The sequence below is a fragment of the Tiliqua scincoides genome, chromosome 1, assembly GCF_035046505.1.
Source record: "Tiliqua scincoides isolate rTilSci1 chromosome 1, rTilSci1.hap2, whole genome shotgun sequence".
Classification (NCBI taxonomy): Eukaryota; Metazoa; Chordata; class Lepidosauria; order Squamata; family Scincidae; genus Tiliqua; species Tiliqua scincoides.
The window spans coordinates 201,697,402-201,711,920 of record NC_089821.1 but is presented as its reverse complement, the minus strand read 5'-3'; positions in this window follow the sequence as shown (position 1 = coordinate 201,711,920).

Genomic DNA, 14,519 nt, shown 5'->3' with positions numbered 1-14,519 from the left:
CCAGCACCATGAATGGCGAGACCTTGAAGCAGCTGACAAGCTGAGCAGAGTTATTCCACCTGCTCTTTGGAAGGAGCTGCTTGTCAGCCTGTGTGGGAGGAGGCCAGAAAGTGATAACAGACCACAAAAGTTCCATCTGAAATGTTGTGTGGTTCTTGAAAGACAACCTTTCTTTAATTGTAAAAATCCCTACGGGGATTTAAACAGCCTGCCTATGTAAACCGCCTTGAATTAAAGTCTGAGGAGAAATCTGATGACCAAGAAAGGTGGTATATAAATACCTGTATTATTATTATTGTTTAATATGATTTCCTTCAGGTTACTGAATAAAGGGGGAGAAAAGCCAATTTTTAAAACCAGCACTGGCTCCCAGGGACCTGAAATCTCATGCCAATCAAGATTCCAAAGTAAAACATTTTTCCCAGACAATCACCAATGTGTGGATGTACTGCATGTGTGGATGTCCTTAATGCACTAGTTCAGCACCACTGCACTGAACTAGTGCACTAAGGACACTTTCTTTTTGCTCTCTTTTCTACCCAGCTGGAACACAAAAATAATAACTGGGCAAAGACATTCAAAGTTTACAGAAAGAGTATTCAGTATAAAAGTCTTTCCCTTGACCTGGCAGAATACACCATGCAAACAGAATTCTGCTTTTTCTGAGCACAACCACATCCAGTGGCCATGACTTGCCAGTCGACCTGGTAATGAGTTTGTAGGATTTTATGGAAGGCTAGGAAGCCTAAAGATGCTTTCTAGATTGTAACAATGAGCATTAGCATATGAACATGGTATATTCAGGTGGGGGGCTGGGCTATCAAGCGTTGTCAGATCAGGCACTGACCACGCCTGTCGGAGGTCCCAGCCAGCCAGCCTAATACCTGAACCTTCAGTATTGGTAGCAGCAATAGTAACCAATGCACCATCAGGGGACAGGCATAGAATACCATGAGAGGTGCCATGTAATGATTTTCCCAGTGGCTTAGCTAATGATCGTGTAGCCCGGTGCCAAGCTCAAAATGTTGCCTGGGAAGTGATGTCACAACCGGAAGGGACATCACACCCAGGCTTTTTAAAAAGTGAAAATTGGGAGGAACCCACCTCCTCCCCCTAGCAGCTCACCACCCGCTTGCTCTGCTGCCTTCCCCTAGTCAGTGGCATAGTGAAGGCATCTATCTACAACCTGGGGTCAAAGAACATTTTGTAGCCCCCCACCTGCATGACAAAATCAAATTTAATTAAGTAAATAAATAATAAGTTATTGGTTTCCTGCTGTATCATAGTAACATCTCATTGGCACTCAGAAAAAAACAGTTTCAAAGCTCAGTTTGGAGTTAAGCTAATCCACTTTTTGTTCCACAAGGCAGTTGTTTTCATTTTTTGGTTAATTGGCCATAACTTTTGATAGAAAACAGATATTCCAGCGCAGTTTGTTTCATTGCATTCTGCATTAAATTAACTTTCCAATGATATACAGCATGATGGTATTATTCATACATACCAAGTTTTTCACAATTTTGGTCACTAGTGTCAAGCTCAGCTTGTTGCCGCCCTAAAGCTTGACGCCCAGTGCAACTGCTACCCCCTGTACCCCCTTAGCTACACCATTGGATTTTCCCCACATCCCCAACCAACACAGTGCTCTGGTTCTGTTAAGAATCTGATACTCTAGGAATTCAGGACCAGTATCATTGGGGAAATAATGACAGCCCTTAGAATGGCCCACGCCTGATTCCTTGGCTACCTGTGCGCCTTTGTGTGGTAGTGGCAGAGGGACTTTTTCAGGGTCCATTGGAGGGTAATGGGAAGGCAACTTACTGAGGGTCCCCTGAAACCTGAGGGAATTCACATCACCTCAAGAGCAATTCAGACTGCCTTTTGTAAGGTGAGATGTTGTATGTTGGGTGCGAGTCTGATCCTTCTTCTGGAAGCCTCTTCATTCACGGACCTTCCCTTTTTATGACTTTTTTCTAATTGAGTGAGAGTTGATCTCAGGTTGATCTAATCAGAGGACTGATTGCTTTCAAGGAGCTTAGTTTTCATGTTTCCTTTCTGCACTGATTCTTTTTCTTGTGGTAGATGATTCTGGAAACTAAAACTTTCACTTGAGGAGCTCAGTTAGTACAGTTCCCATGTGAACATGGTGCTGTATCAGCAGGCCACGTGAAAACTGGACTTAGTTTAGGATGCTACTGGATTATTCCATAGGTGTTGACTCCTGTGCTAATGCTTCAGTTGTGACTATATTGTGACTAAGGACACAATCTAGTCTGTGCCAAATACATATTTTTGTATGCATGTAGCCTTCTCTGTGTGTGGAAAAAGAAAGTTATAGTGAGAGGGGTTTGCAGGAGGTGGTTCCACACCTGAGGACAGTGTGTGGAGTAGGAGAGGGGAAGATTTGAAGGGCATGCAATTATGCCTCTAAAAGAATTTAGAGCCCAATCCTATCCAGTTTTTCAGTGCTGGTGCAGTTGTGCCAGCAGGGTGTGCTCTACATCCTATGGTGGAGGGGCAGTCACTGGGGCCTTCTCAAGGTATGGGAACATACGTTCCCTTTCCATGGGGCTGCATTGTGGCTACACCGGAGCTGGAAAGTTGGATAGGATTGGGCCCTTTGTTATCATTTCCTCTTCTCAGGGAACCCTGGGAACCATAGTTCAGGATCAGGGGCCTGTGAATCTCTTAACAAACTAACAAAGCATTTAGGATTCTTTGCAGGAACACCATGACAGTAAAAGAGGTACAAAACCTGTAAAAATGTGTCATACAAAAATGGTTTGTCTCTCAGAACTGAATTATAACATTTGTGTAAGAGGAAGATATGAGTTTCTAAATAGTTAAGAAATGAACACAGGCCGTTGATAACTTGAAAGAGAGAGCTATCAAACGCCTACGCCTTGGAAGCTTTTTGAAACTAATGAATTTAGGATATTGCTGTATATGGCCATGATGTAAAATTGCGCAGGCAGTTGTAATCTTTTTGATCCGATATGCTAAAGATGTAAACATGAAAATTGCAACGTGCGTGTGATTAAATTTTTGCTTGGCCACAGGGAAAAGGATTTCAGATATGGAATCAGTAAGCAGTGAAGCACTTGAAGCAATGGAAAAAAATGCATGGAGAAGCATCCAAAGCTGCATGAATATGAGACGATACCCTGACATTAGATGTGTCTCTACATCTTCATGGAGATACGGTCCCTATCTCCAGTTGCCACCCATCTCGTCTCTGAAGGCAGAGACACTTCAAGGATGAACTGGGCCTCTAATTAAATCTGTCTTATGGTGACTGGTGATGTGTGGCAACAGCAAGGAGTGGCGATCACAGTTTGGCCAAACAGGAGAAGCTGCATCTCTTTCCCACTAAAATTACAAGGGCACTCTCTAAAGTCAGTTACCAGTATTGCAATCATTTTCATGAGAACAAATAACTAATCGTGAACTACTTAATAAAAGAAAAACTACTATTAATGGAAAAAATAAAAAATCAAACCGTTATATATGGAGCATGATCCCAGAGGCAGAGCACAATCTTATGTATGTGTACTCAGAGGTAAGTGCCATTGTGTTCCGTAGGACTTGCTCTCAGGAAAGTGCAGACAACCTCAATGCCTGTAGCCTGCTGGGATGTTGAGTTTTGATGCTGGAAGGAAATGCAGCAGGTTTATCAGATAAGTCAGTGAACCAGCCTCAGTGAAGACTTGTGTGGGTGGCATAGCAGGCAGGAGGGCTGAATAGAGTCCGACGCTGCATGGAATCCTCTGCTTGTTCCAGCTGCTACAGTATCAGTCAGCCTGTAATTTTGTTCTGTGCTTGGAAACGTTCTGGGGATTCGGCTCTCAAAATCATACCCAAGAGCCTAACCTGAAAGTAAGAACCTTACATTCCAATCCTAACCCCATTGACTGCTTCTACATTTCAAAACAATTTGCAGCTTTTTTTCTTCTTGTTGTACCTGTGCCTCTAAAAATGTTGTGTGTATATGTATCTCATATATACCCACCTGAATTTACACTCAGTGGCAGATCCATACTGCTTTGTGCCTTTGGATAGAAAGATCCCAGCACAGAAATAGTAAAATCAATGAACTAACATAGAATAAGTGTTCTATCACCATAGAGCAAACAGCCCATCATTTGTGCAGTGGATCCTCCTTATCTGCAGTTTTCAACATCTGTAGATTTGGCTAACTGTGGATGCCGAGCCCGCAGTTGAAGGGCCTCAGAAGACCTCCCAAACATGAGGAGGCCAAGAAGCTGCATGGTGCCACACAACCTCCCCCCCCCCAATGATTTTGTTATTAGCAGAATTGTGTGTCCATGGGGGATCTGGGAACTGATCCCCCGCAGATATGGAGGGCCCACTGTATTTCACTCCAATGAGTTTAGTGTGGAATTTCAGCTAGAAAATCATGTATAAAACACATTCCAAAAATGGTAGGACTCTCTCTGAATTGGATCATATATGGCCCAATTCTATGCAGAACTGGTTATTATGATTTTATCATGATTTTAATAACCAAGATGTCCCAAACTCAAGGTTGTTCATTTTCACAGGCTTGGATACATAGGCACACACCACTTCTACATGCCCCTACTCAATTCATTTCAATGTACAGAGCAGATCTGCACTTGGCAAGGGATTGCGGACATCGATTTGCTGCCTCACTGTAATGAATGAGACAGACTTGTCAGCCGAGGAGTTCCATGTGCATATTACAGCTGCTATGCTTGTTAAAAAAAAGTCACTGATTTTGTGTAGACTTTGCCAGTGACTTTGCCACTTTCAAAGTGAAACCGCCAGTTCTGGTCAAAAACAAAGTTTTAAAAATTAGCTCCTTTTATTTTTTGTTTACATTCATGCAAGCAAAAGATGAGAAGATGGTAAACACAGACACAAACACAGACACAGAGGGGAGGGGTTTCCAGAATGGTGAGTACTCAGAAAGATTTCTGAAATATTGAGATGTTAAGCAAGACCAGAAACAACTTTTTTTCATCAAAGCTTTATTTTCACAAAATTGAAGCCATCCTTACTAATTAGCTTCAGTTGTTTTATTTTTGTTCAAATATATATTGTTTATATAAACAGTGAAAAGATTTGTTACAACTTTCCAAAGAGTCGTGAGTGAATAAATGAATATGAAACATTCTATTCCATGTACTTATACTGATTGGTTTTGGCACAAATGTAGTACAATAAATATAATTCTTCCCAGTCAGTACATTGGACAAGGAAAAAAAATCTCCCTCCACAGAAGGTGGTTTTGGCCCACTTCTCTCATTCATTCATTCATATTTACCTTGTCAGTTTCATGTGGTGAGTTGTTCTTATCCATGTGCCCCCGTTTGGTGACTAGTGGGACTGTTTATTAGCTCATGGTACCTGTTCGGCCTCAAGCATTTCCTCCCATGTATGAAATGCCACCTGGCACCATGTGGGGGTGTATTTCATGCAAACATTCACCACATGAAACTAAAAAGGCAACACAATTTGATGAATGTGGGAATCCAGCCACTGCCTTATGTGATAACAGATTGACTTTTCACTAAGACTGTGTAATGAAGCATTTCATCTTCCCCCTTGAAAGTCTCTTCTTTTAAAGGGATTGTTGCCTGTTCACAGCCAGCATTTAAAGCATTGGTAACATGGGCATTAAATGGTCTACACAAAGCCCCCATAACAAGCCCACTTGCAGCATCATTTGTTTTCCATTTTTACTTTATCCTAGCAACAAATTAAATTGATTTATCCACATGAGACAAGTAGCAAAGGAAACAATATGATTCTGAAAGATGCTTAAGGCTGCAATCCTATACACACTTTCCTGAGAGTAAGTCCCACTGAACACAGTAGGACTTGCTTCTGAGCAGACATGGATGGGATTGTGCCCTAAATCACACAGAAATTTTTAAAAAAACAATAAAAATAACATCCAAATCTTATCTAGAATTGGGCCGGTGCACTCAGGTCTTTATGACAGTGAAAAACACAGAGCACTCCGTCAACAGCCATGTTGGAAGCGCTGCTGCAGGAGGTGGTACGCTCCCTGACCATCACCAGACCACCCAACACCCACCAAAACAGGTAAGGCAGTGGTAAGTCAAGGAGTGGGCAAAATGGGGCTGGAAGGGGGGCAGAATTGCGGTGGGAAGGCTGCCGGGAGGGGTGGATCTAGTGGTGATGGCACAAACTGAATCCTATCCCCACTTTTTCAAGCCTCTACCCCCTTTTGTCCCTTCATACTGGTGCCGGCGAAACCGCTGGCGCAGCGACGAGAAGACCCATTGTAGAGTGGGAGGCTTATGGAGGGATAAGGTATTTAAATTCCCTTTCCCCTTTGAAGACTCCCATCCCCCCTTCTAGATACAGCACATCTGTTTCTGGCATGGCTGCACCAGCAAGAGTAAGGTAAGGATAGGATGGGGCTCATAAGTGATGCAACAGAAACTAAAAAGCACTAGGCCTTTTTTTAACTACTCCAATTAATACAAGTTTATGAAGATAATGATCTAAGGCACAAGCCTAACCAGATCTACTCAGAAGTAAATCCTATTTTGTTCAATGGAGCTTACTCCCAGGAAAGTGTGGTTAGGATTGCAGCCATAGGAATCTCCTCAGACAATATATCTCTGGAAGATATGTTTATATGTTCATTTTTATATAGTTTATATGTTCATTTTTTGAATGAACAGCACAAGTTATCTTTCTTTGTCTTTTCCTGCCATTTGCAGACGTGGGCCAGTGATTAATGTTTTCAAAGACTGCGCTGCTCTCAGAAAGACATTATCTCACCACTTGGGGGTGGTTTCTTGAGGATTCGATATGCACACAAATGACAGGGGAAAGTCACCCTCTTGAGTTCTACACTTCAAAAATGATTGTGCAGTTTGGGGTGTTGTTGGCAAAGAATTCAGTTCCCAAGATGATGCACATTTAGGTCTCTGTGCTTGTTTTTCCATCTGAAAAATGGCAGTAAAACAAACCCCATAAACTCCTGATAAAATTGTCAGCATATCATATACAATGCACTGCACACTTTGATATCTCAAACAGGCACTGCTATATATGTTATTATGGCACCTTTATAATCTGTTTCAAAGCCTTGAAATGGAATGACTTATCATTATTTATAATTTCATGTCAACGTACTTGAGTGAATAGTGTCCTTTAAGGTACAGCCATGTCTACTGCTACAAAGACTTTCAGCAGCTAATCCGAAAGGAGGCAGCAAAACTATTTACAAAACACCTTCCCTTTCAAAACAATGATTGTGTTTCTCATGGAGTTCACAGCTATTGGTGCCAACAAAGCAAAAAAGCATCTTTTTGATGAATAATTTATAACCTTTGTATTAATAGTTCAAAATTCTTTTGTTTGAACTTAGACATGATTTAGACTAAGCAAAAAAAAACTTAAGACCCACTGATTTCAGTCAGAAAATTTAGTACAGTAGGTGCTTAAACTGTGGCTGAAGAGTGGGGAGATAGAAAACTGCACACATGGGGTACTGAAGACATTATTAGCAACAAAGCCATGTACACAATCAAGACAGACTTAGGTGCACTTAGACCCATTTTACAAACCCCTTAGAAGTATATCATAAGAGGAGATTCACAGGAGAGTGAGGGCCCAATCCTATGGGCTGCCGCACTGGTGCCCTGCTGGCGCCACCAACCTGGGCTGTTGCAAAAGTGCCATAAGGCACTTTTGTGCCAGTGCTAACAACACACCACCAGCACTGAGGCCCAGCACCAGTCATGTTTCTGGAGGAAAAATCCATTACGGGGTACAAGCCATGATGTGTATGCGCAACCTCCTGATTTTAGAAATGGGTTATGTCAGAATGCCAGATGCAAGGGAGGGCACCAGGATGAGGTCTCTTGTTATCTGGTGTGCTCCCTGGGGCATTTGGTGGGCCGCTGTGAGATACAGGAAGCTGGACTAGATGGGCCTATGGCCTGATCCAGTGGGGCTGTTCTTATGTGCTGAGAGCTCCTGGCAGCGAGGACAGCCACTGGCAGTGGCAGGGCTTTTCCGGGGGAAAGGGCAGGAAGGGGGCAGATCTGAGCAGGGGAGGGGGGAAGGGATAAGTGGGCCTGGGAGGGGGCAGAGACAGCGGCAGTCCCTGCCACCATATCCTAACCCCCTCCTGTGCCAGGAAATCCAACATGGGTCTAAGAACATAAGAAGAGCCCCACTGGATCAGGCCAAGGGCCCATCTAGTCCAGCTTCCTGTATCTCACGGTGGCCCACCAAATGCCCCAGAGAGCACACAAGACAACACACAACCTGCCTCCTGGTGCCCTCCCCTGCATCTGGCAATCAGAGGCAGTTTTCCTCTAAAATCAAGAGCTTACACATACCTACTATGACTTGTAACCCATAATGAACTTTTCCTCCAGAAATTTGTCCAATCCCCTCTTAAAGGCATCCAGGCAAGATGCCATCACTACATCCTGTGGCAAGGAGTTCCACAAACTAATTATACGCTGGGTAAAGAAATATTTTCTTCTGTCTGTCCTAACTGTCCCAACACTCAACTTTTGTGGATGTCCCGTTCCCCCTTTTGTGTCTGTTTGTGGATGTCCGCTGGTTCTGGTGGTATGTGAGAGGGAAAAGAGGGTCACAAGTGGGCTATGTGCCTGCTCAACAGCGGGCGCAGATCCAAGGAGACCCATTGGGGCTGCCTTGGTGTCACACAGGGTAAGGGAATGGTATAAGTAAGGTAAGGGTGTTACACAGGATAAGGGAACTCCTTACCCCGAGGAGACCTGGTGCCTCTTCCCTGGCCCCACAGGGTACAGCAGTCGCCATTTTGGTGCCACTGTAGCCCTGGGCGCTAGAAAAGGATAGGGCTGTGAATCAACTATGAGTTTCCAGGGCTATAAATGTCAACCACTAGTGGAAGGGCCATTACAATATGCAGCACAATTTATGCACAAAATGAGAAAGGACCAATACAAAATGCACAGGTTTCGCTTACACCTGGAGAAAGACAAAGAAACACAGGAAAGAGTGCTTGATGAAGAGGAAGCCTGGTTCATTTTACCTCGCAAGAGAAGGGTCCTGATGCTGGGAGAAAATTCACAAGGGACAACATCCTATGTTCTGCTGCACACATTATCCTTAGCACCAATACATGACATGACATGTCCCACCCACCCCCATAGTCCATGCAAGGAACCAGTCCAGTCCCTTGCGTGGAACTAGCAGTGGCCACTGGTGTTGCTGCACCAGCATCAAGCCCTCATGTAGTGCAGGAGCGGAAAAGTTTTGAAGACAGTGAAAGGGGAGGGGCCCCCAGTGGCTCCTGTCACTGTCTCTCAGCCTAGCCAACCCACACAGGTTTGTTGTGAGGATGAAAGGAGTGCGAGAAGCCATGTACACCTTGGAGTTCCTAATGTGAAAAAATAAAAACCTGACACTTGTAGGTCACTTTCTGAGTGGGCCATTAGGCATCAGGATACTGGACTATATGGACCTAAGGTCCAATTCAGCCAGACTGCTCTTATGACCAATGATTCACTCAGTAGAAGGCAGCTGTCTATGTTCACATGGCATCTAAAACCACCTGAACAGCTCAACAAGAAATGTCCACACTTGAAGGAAATACTGAGATTCAATGCAATGATGTATAAGGTGCCATTGGTTCTGACAGATATAAAAAGCAGTCTAAAGCATCTGAGAGCCTTCGTCATCAACAGAAAGGCCACCTCTGACTACCTGACGGTGCAACTTTCAGCCCATGGACGCCCCATGACATTCGATTCAAAACAATCACTCTGCCAAAACTCTAATTCTCAGTACCTTTCCATTTACAATTCATATCTACATGCAAAATAAAATGTGGGACTGTGCTCTGCTGGCTTTTCACACAATGATTGCTCAATTGAACAGTGCAAGTTCTATATCATATTCTATATTCTTTTACGTTGCAGCCATCAAAGAGATTGGCCTTCCTTTTGCTAATGCACATTTTTTAAAATTGGTTTTGAAAATTGTGAATTCTGGAAGGTAAGAAGCTTGTTCAAGAAATCACCCCAACATCATTCTTATCCAGCATCTGAAAATCTGCTGCTGTGTTGTCAGCTATTGGACGTACACTATAATGAGAACTTGCTGATACTCTCAGTAGACGAGATTTGACAGTTCTTCCTTTGCAACGTATCAGTACATTCTTGCTAAAATATGGAGGCTGAGCTATATAAAATAATAGTGTTTACCAGAGAAGATTATCTGAATCTGCATTACAGCAGTGGTCAAACTAGGCATTGAGATGCATTCCATAAACTGCAGTTAAACACATGCACTGTCAACCATTCAAATGCAAAAATTAAACTAAAATGAACCACTTAGTATATGGAGGTTTCACAAAGTGACACATTGATTTTTCTTCCACGAAGTTTCAGAAAGCTTCCAGAAATAATGATCTTTATATGTGAATATAATGAAATTCAGGCAAGCAGGTCTTCTGCTTCTGTAAAGTGAAATTAATAAAGCTATACAGAGTCACATCAGCTGCAGTGCTGTCACCATATATTCAAAAGCTGTCAGTCATGTTTTATGCACCACTGACTTGACTGAAGCTAAAATATGGAACATGTTAACTCTAGAAAAATTGGTTCAGAGACTCTACTTTAAAAAAGAAATATCCCCAGCACTTTATTGTTGCAAATGAGAGCCATTCAACTTGTGGAACAGGCTACTCTTGATTTGTTTCCCAAGCACAGCAGATATTTGAAAGGAATCACCAGATAGAGCCCAATCTTAAGCTTATCAGCGCCAGCGGTATGAGTGTACTGCTGGTGCTGGGTGCTGCATAAGGTACACCCGCCACACCTTGCGTCAAAGTCCTGGCGCTGGCCCCAGCACTGGGCCCAGACCAGCCACATGCTGCCCAAAGCAAGGGAAGAGTTCTGGGTGGTAGTAAGGTTTGTTAGGGTGGGGAGAAGGCGTTCTGGGGCAGGGAGAGGGTGGGGTGGGTGGGAGCAAGTGAGGCAGGACCAGTGGGATTCAGAACTCTGTGTTGGGCATTCCAGTCCAACAGGGAGTCTCTCAACTCTGCACTGGCAAAATAGCAGGCACAGACCTGAGAAGCCCCATTGCGGGACTTATGGCTTTCCCAGGGGAAGGGGATGAATGCCCCCTTCCCCCAAGGAGACATCTGGTGGCTGCCGCGGTGCTGCAGGATGCACCAATGCCATCTTTAGGACTGGGCCTTAGCGATACAAAATGGCAATTTGAGACTTGAATTAATTCATACAAAAATCTGAGATCTGGATGGAAAATTTCACTACGTAGGAGTACTGGCTGGACAGGAAAGCGGATGTGCTTGGACATGCACAGTCCTGCTGGAAAGGCAGCTTCTCCAATCCATAAATTAGCATGCAGACTGTCACTAAGGCATTTGTTGAATTCCTCTACTCAGTCAGGCTAGTGCTATCAGCCAAGGATATTCTAACTGTAGTGTAGAGGTGATAAAAGACATGAACTACAGCTCCCTACCAATGTACATATGTATATATGTGGTGGACCCCAAGCTACAGCAATGCAAGGGATTCAACGGTCCTCCAATCTTCACAGCCAAAGGCAGAACCCTTCACCCACTAGCCTTCCAAATTCACTCATGTTATCCAGTTCAAATGTGCCAAAAGTAACATGATTTGTCATTCATTTCACAACTATGAGTCCCTAGCCCAGTATTACAGGCAGTTGTGCCATTCTAGTCTAAGGACTAGAATTGACCAGTTTACAAAATGCATAAACTGATTACTGGAGTTGTTTTAGGCCTATGCAGTTTTTGAGTTACACCAAACCCTTCCATCAGACAGACTGGAAATTTGGCTTTTAATGACTATGAATAGCTTGAGACTTTCTGTTTTACACTTTGGAAAACATCTGCAATCTAGAGCTAATTTTATCCTCTGCACAGCTTGAGAAGGAGCTACAATTCCATTTTGCTTAATGACCATGTAGATCAATTTCCAATACAAATAGAAGGCATTCCAATTTTTTTAACTCTATCATTTCAAAGCATGGCTAAAAGGTCTCAGTATTGCAATAGTGCCGTCTTTCCAATCAAGCCATGCAAAAAATATTAGTGATGTATAGCAAACTTCTAAGGGTAGGGGGCATCAATGTAGAAAGGACACCTTCTAGCCACTGACAGAGTCCCATGTACTAAGTAGAGATAAAGGGCATTCTTAGCCCAAGTACTGCTAAAGGTGCTAATATATCTAGCAAAACAGAAGGCTGCAATATTATGCATAGTTAGGCTCTTCTCTCCCAATTGAAGTCCAATTGTGATTGATTGGATTTAAACTGCCCTACTGTATACAAGAGTTCTGCCTAGGCTTCTTCAGACTTTAAAATGCCCGCACACATGTTAACGTGTAACAAAGAGGTGTGTGAAAATGTGCATCGTACACGTACACAAATTATGGAGCCAACATTGGCTGTGACTCTCTGTTCAGTGTAGACAGTGAAAAAAATGGGGTGGTGGTTGTGTGAAATGGAAGATGATTTGCATCATAGTACATGATGCACCCATCACTTTGGAGTCACTGCCCTTAAGTGAAGCCCTCCAAATATGCTCAGAAGAGCTCTTGTCCATTACAAGCCATTTCTATCAACAACTGCTCAGTCTGTATTGATGCATCAATTGCAATGGACTGTTTATGTGGGCTTCATGTAGGCTTCCCTGCTTAACACTCAGGGTGGTTGTTTACAATGCCAAGAGAATGATCAATCCTTTAATAATGTAACCAAGCATAGCTCTCTAGACCAGTGGTTTTCAAACTTTTCAGCACTGGGGCCCACTTTTTAGAATGACAATCTTTCAGGACCCACTGGAAGTGATGCCATTAGCCTGGAAGTGATGTCATGGCAGGAAGTGACATCATCAAGCAGGCAAATTTTTAACACCCCATATGACAAAATCAAATCAAATAAATTAAGTAAATAAGGGCGCAATCCTAACCAACTTTCCAGCACCAAGGTAAGGGCAATGCAACTCTGAGTTAAGGGGACAAATGTTACCTTACCTTGAGGAGGCCTCCGTGACTGCCCACATACCATGGTAGCATCAAGTCTAATATGTCAAAAATAAAATACATGTTGAAATGAATGGGGGCTCACCTGAAATTGGCATGCGACCCACTTAGTGGGTCCCGACTCACTATCAGAAACACTGCTCTAGCCTATAAGAGCAACTGCCAAAATGTAAACAGAGATATAGGTAGATAATATTCTATTAACAGAATATTCAGCTGCACCTGTATGGTGTCTAGAATGCACTACTACAGCCTTACATCATTTTAAGAACAGTCTACAGTGGGAATAAGTGGCACTAAACATGCTTCTGGTGACTGGAGGATAGAGTAGGTGCCTGAATTATACTGACAGGACAGGCAGAATGCAGTGCAATTCCTTCTTTCAAGAACTGTCAGTAGGTCATCTCTGAATAGTATTGAGGTGATTAAAACATAGGAACAACTACTTACTTGGAACCAAAGATTGTGTTTTTATTTTATGGGATCACAATTCTTCCCAGCATGATCCTAGGTGCTCCTAGTACACTTTTTCAGAGCCCTTAAGAGTTTAATAGAAATGTTCTGGTTCTTGTGAGCCGAAGATCTTATAATTCCTGTTCCAATGAAACATTAAATTCTAATGATGGTTGGTGGGCACATTCTTGTCTTGATGTACAATGGAAATACACATGCATATGAGCACACATCAAAGACTGAAATATATCCCCTACTACAGCAGATGGTGTTCTGTCCATGCTGGGAACTGCTTGGTCTCTCAATGTATTTCCTTTCTAATATGGCACAGTTTCAGCTACACTATTACGTCACAAAACAAAAGGTGGCCTCAGCAGGATCTTGTACAGCCCCTAACTTGCAACAGTTTAAGCTTTGCTCAAAGCAAGATGCTGTACTTAACCCTTCACTATGGTAACAATGACATAGACTTAATATACAATCTATAATAAACTCTAAACACACCAAATAGGTATGATTTTTTTAAATAAATCCTTGATTAAATATACTTATCTACCAATGACACTTTATATGTAGAGACTGGTAAAAATATAGATAAGTCCTCAAGCTTCAGTTTTGTACGGCTTAGAAATCACACGAGAAACTTTGCTGTCAAGTGGTGGGAACAGCATGCTGACGACCACCCTGCTCAAGGAGGGACGTTCTGGAACATTCTGACAAGTGGACCCTGTATGAGACAGATGTTTTGGGGGCCCATATTATGTTAAGGACCCAAACAGCTGTCAAAACCCAGACACTGTGTGAACCATTTAAAAATCAGATGACTTGTAAGTTCATATGGCAATGAATGGAACTTTGATCTTTGTTTCTATAATGTCTTCTTTTTCCCTTCATGATGGAAATAATATTTCAGTAGTTATGAATCACTGTGAAATAGAATCTCATAGACAGGAAATAGCATACCAGTTACAACCATGTCTAAAGGATCCCCCTTGCTAAATGAGA